This window comes from Myotis davidii, unplaced genomic scaffold (genome assembly GCF_000327345.1).
Source record: "Myotis davidii unplaced genomic scaffold, ASM32734v1 scaffold150, whole genome shotgun sequence".
NCBI lineage: Eukaryota > Metazoa > Chordata > Mammalia > Chiroptera > Vespertilionidae > Myotis > Myotis davidii.
This window is the reverse complement of record NW_006283437.1, coordinates 8,631-13,742: the sequence shown is the minus strand read 5'-3', so window position 1 is coordinate 13,742 and position 5,112 is coordinate 8,631. Positions and strand designations below refer to the sequence as shown.

Below are 5,112 nucleotides of genomic sequence, written 5' to 3'. Positions count from 1 at the left end.
AGGCCAGTCGGGCGGTTTTCTTTCGAAGATGCAGACAGAAGGTACATAATTGAATTCCCACACTCAGCTCTAACTGGTTATCCTGTCAGGAAGCTGGGATGTAAAATGATGCGCAATTGCTTCAATTACAAGAATTGAAGCATTTAGACAATTCTCCCTCTTCTGTTTGAGATGCAGGATCTGCTGCTGAGTTTGAAGCTGTCAGGAGTCCAATTTAGCCTATTCCAGACTCGGGGAATTTCTGTGGGCCATTACTGGCCCTGTTGCTACAGCAGTGCTGACGTGCCATCTGTCATCCCGTATAAAGGCTTTGCTCCTCATCCCACACTTTCTGTGCTGGCCCCTCTGCTAGGAGCCTGGTCAGTGCATTTATGGGAAATATCCTCAGCGGTCAAAACTCACCTTTTTGAAGGATCCTCAGAGTTGACCCCAACACCCATCTTCTGGCAGGTCTCCAAATTTCAGGTCTCTATTCAATTTCTCAGTGCAAATATTGGAACAGTAGCAGAGATGAGAATGTAACCAGTTTTACTCCTTAAACAGTGTAAGGCTCTCCTAAATATGCCAGGAATTGTCCATTTTTTCCATCGTCACTGCCAGCTGCAGGCTTTCACCGGATTGCTGCAGGTAACACTAATTGGTCTTCCTGTGTTGGGCCTGTTTACTATCCCAGTGCATCCATCCTCTGGCCAGCCGCGGTGATACGGCTAAAATGTCGGTAACTGTCAGTAACCGGATTGGTTACCTCTTTCTTAAACTCTCTGAACGACTTCTCAAAGAATTTCAGGTAAAGTTAGAACTCGACACACCTTATACAACAAATATGCACTATTCCTCCTACTTTCCTCTGCAGCTGAACTTTCTGTGCCCCTTCCCCGCCATTCCCACTGTAAGCTGGCTTTCCAGTGGCTTGTTCCACTTCTGCGCACTGCACTTCTCCCTGGCCTGGAACACTACCACTTGGTTAACATCAACTTATCATTCAGTTTCAACTCAGACATGATTTTCATGGGGTTCTGTGAGGCCTCTGGGCTGAGTTTGCTGACTTCTCTCAGCACCTGCATCACGGCGTGTGCCAGGCCGCAGTGCATGTGGTGCCTCCCCAACACCTTGCAGGCAGAGGACAGGGGCCACGCCTGCCATTTCTCCGGCACTTAGCATGTTTCTCAGCGCGCAGCAGGTGATCGATAAATATCTGCTAAATTAGTAAATGGTAGTCTTGCCTCTTGGAGAGGTCTCTTCAACCACCCACAGAAAACTTCGTTTTCTGACTGGGAAGGTGGCCCCTAAGTGAGAAGAAAATTGAGCTCCACTTCTTCTCAAACCGGGCGGATCACTCAGTGGATGAGGAATAAATCAACCCGTGAAGAGGTACGTATTTTGTGTCCTGTGCCTGGCACAGTGCAATGGAGATTATTCTTTGTTTGAAGGCAAAAGGCTGGGTTGCGAGTGGAGCTGGGAGGCTGTTGCTAGGGAGCGCGCAGTCCCTCCCGGAGCTGATCAGGCTCTTCCAGAAGCACCAGCTATGGGCCAGCGTGCTCAGCGCCCTGGAGAACCATGATGGCCGAACTAAAGCCATTGCAAGGAAAGGTTCGGTGGAGGGCTTTGAGCCGCCGGACAAGTCTCGGTTAAGAGCTACCGATGGGAAAAAGGACATCAGCATGGTGATGAGCTCCGAAGAAGCGAGTGAGTTTCAAGCTCTGTGCACACCTGCCGAGAGCTAGCATGGACGGGCCGAGGGAGAGGGACCAAAAGAGCAAGAGTCAGAAGAACAGAGCAGCACCGTGAAGGGCCTTGCTTCCGCCAGGTAAGCATGGATCCCTACTTCCCCTTCGCTTTTGACTTTTGGCCACAAAGCTGGGCTTCTGGTTCTGTTTCTGTGTGAGGTTTTGGACAGGAGAAGGGCTGCAGTGCTTACAGGGAAGCGCTAAGAAGCCAGTGTATTTTAGGTTGGCTACCTGGTCTGTCGCATAGTTGCACGTTCCTGGATTATAGTTTCAAGTCTGCAGCCATCTGTGGGAAGAGCGACGCATCATTAAACCTGTCTGTTCACCAGCATTGAGCATCTCCCGTTTACTCCCCCCGGCCCCCTATTAACAGTCTCTGGCAGTAACTATGATTCTGGAATGATGTGACTACGAGTAGGCTTTAGCCCTATCTTCTAGGTCATTAGAATTGAAACCTGAACATTTTATAAAAAGTTGTGTTAGCTCATGGGCATTCTTCCCAACTGGCTGTATAATTTTATCATCATAGTTCCTTTAGCAAATTTGAATGAGTTCTCATAGTCAAATGAAAGTTTGCTCAATCACCTAAAGATAAGCATATTACAAAATCAAAAATAAAGATTATAAATTAATGATGAAAAAAAACACACAGACAAACAAAAGACTGGGCTGCTTCCCTAAACCCTTTACCTACTACTTATGTGATTAGAGCAAGTGTGGTTATTCTTTACCATCTTATCATTATCTGGGAAAGGGAACTTTGTCTCATAGGTTTACTGAAATGATGCATTTATTTATTTTATTTTATTTATTTTTTGCTAAAAAATGAAAAGTTTTATTTGCAACTTATACAACTTCGTAAAAAAAGCATTGTTCAGAATCTAACATAGGCTAACTGAAACATTTTGTTGTCTAAAAAATACTGGTAATATACCTGTTTTAAAATAATTCAGACATACAGTTAAATGAACTAACTTTGATAACAGTTTGTAAACAGAAAAATTAATGTAATTTAAACACATTTTAGTCAATATGCAGACATATTTTATTTGTCAAGAATAAATGTCAGTTTTATTTAGAATATTTAGGTACAAAAAATAAAAAATTATATACCTATGACTGTTAAGAAAAAGTTAATTGTTCTGAGACTACTACGAAGGCACTGATATAAATTATCTAAATGTTCATATCTTTAATATTCAGATGCTTGTAGCCATTTTCTTAGAAATATTTTTAGTAAGGTAATTCAATCTTATTTTTCCCTTGGAAGACAGTTTTAAGCAACAAATATGTAATACATCCTAATAAAAATACTGTGCTAACACCCAGATTCAAAAGTACTTATCACTAGAAAAAGGGTTTATACAGTATACGTGGGTGCTTTTACTTTTAAACTTTTTTTTCATCATAATACATCAGCCACAAGAAAGTGTACTGAAGCATGGAAGACCACCATGTTACATAAAATTTTATATAAAAGCTTAGGATCATGTTACTAACTGGATAATTATATCAAAAATTAGAAAGTTCTATAGAACTATTAAGAGGTTAGAGTTTTAGGTACATAATACATTTTAAAACATATTCTCAAAATTTTACCTTTAGTGTGCACAAAACAAAAGCTGCATTTTAGAACGTAAATGCAATCAGCTTGATGTGGGCGAACTCTGCTGTCAAAGGCAGCGGCACGGCTCTGTGGTGGCGCTCTGCGAAGTGACAGTCAGTCGGCAGTAGCGGCAAAGCTCTCCATCCATCACAAACCAGCAGCTGAAGACTTCACAGCAGTGGACACATAAGTTCTATCACCCACTCTGGCTTACGTATTGACGTTATACTTGAAAGTATTTTTCCATAAAAGACAGTAACTGTGGCCATTTGCCAGATATAAAATAACTGATACAGCAAATAAAATGAGCAGGAAAATCACAGCATATTTCTAACTTTTTAATAACTTTTGCTTGTGATGACCTTCTGTGATCCGGAACCTTTGTTTTACATAAAATTGGAGTTCTTACGGTCCTTGTCCTTCTTCAGGTTGCTGCCCATAAAGGTCTGGTTCCGGTATATCTCTGAGGTAGCTTTCTTTTTAGAGAAAGAGATTATTTATTGTTTCAAAAGTCTTCTCTTTTCCTCAAGCTTCATTCTCCTCTTGGTGAACTCTTTTGAGGTGCTCGTATTTGGCCTGCGGCTCTCTTTCAGCTTCTTTTAGTATGGCTTCTTCTTCACCCGCTGCACAAACACCTGCTTCATTTCTCTTCCTTCTTCTGACGTTCCCCATAAAAGTCGTGTCTTTTGGCCTCATATGTCTCTTGTAGACTGGGAGGCGGATTCTCTGGGCCCACACCAGGAAAGCCCATTTCCTCCTGTTTGCAACGCCCGTACAGTTCACAGGGCCTCGTATGGGTCTGTTCTCTCCGATCCTCCATGTTTGTACAAATGAGCATTTCCCGAAGCTTTACAAAGTCACTGTGGTTTTCATTTTCCACTTGTACAGCACCCCAAGGGTACTGGCGAGCTTTGACCAGCTTATTCCCCACTTTTACCTCATCCATACTTCCTACAACAGCAAATGGCAAATGTCCATTCATCGAAGCATTGATTTTAGCAACAGTTTCATCATCTGTCGGGAACTGGTATATCTGGACGCCATTGCTGACCAATTCACTCATGAGCTTGATCTTAAACTTCTGTAATTCAGTTTTAGAAATTGCATCTGCTTTGGCAATCACTGGTATAATGTTCACCTTGCTGTCAAGGCTCTTCATGGCTAGAGGTTCAGTGTCTTCAGAGAGTGGAGACATGAAGTAGAGGAGACACCATACTTCCTACAACAGCAAATGGCAAATGTCCATTCATCGAAGCATTGATTTTAGCAACAGTTTCATCATCTGTCGGGAACTGGTATATCTGGACGCCATTGCTGACCAATTCACTCATGAGCTTGGTCTTAAACTTCTGTAATTCAGTTTTAGAAATTGCATCTGCTTTGGCAATCACTGGTATAATGTTCACCTTGCTGTCAAGGCTCTTCATGGCTAGAGGTTCAGTGTCTTCAGAGAGTGGAGACATGAAGTAGAGGAGACATGTTGGAGAGATGAAGTAGAGGCATGCATGGACACGAGAATCATGGTAGTTAAAGAGAGAATGCTTAATCTTCAGTTCTTCTTGCAGATAGGCCTTAAACTAAGCATCTATGTAGTCAACGATTGGTTGGCAGTAACACAGAGAATATTAAAACAAAAGCCTTGCTGAATGGATCTGTTGACTAGCTCATGAGGCAAACTCTCAAAACCAACATGGCCAGACAGTTAAAAAAGGAATATTTTCTTTTTTTCTCTGTTCATCACCAGATACTTGGGAGGACATACAAGATTTTGTTGCCATG

General features: G+C 42.3%; 1 pseudogene; it reads right to left on the bottom strand.

Annotated features, from left to right (window-relative positions):
- Window positions 1-3,657: 3,657 nt before the first annotated feature.
- Window positions 3,658-4,760, bottom strand: LOC102772621 (annotated as a pseudogene).
- Between the last annotated feature and the right edge of the window lie 352 nt (window positions 4,761-5,112).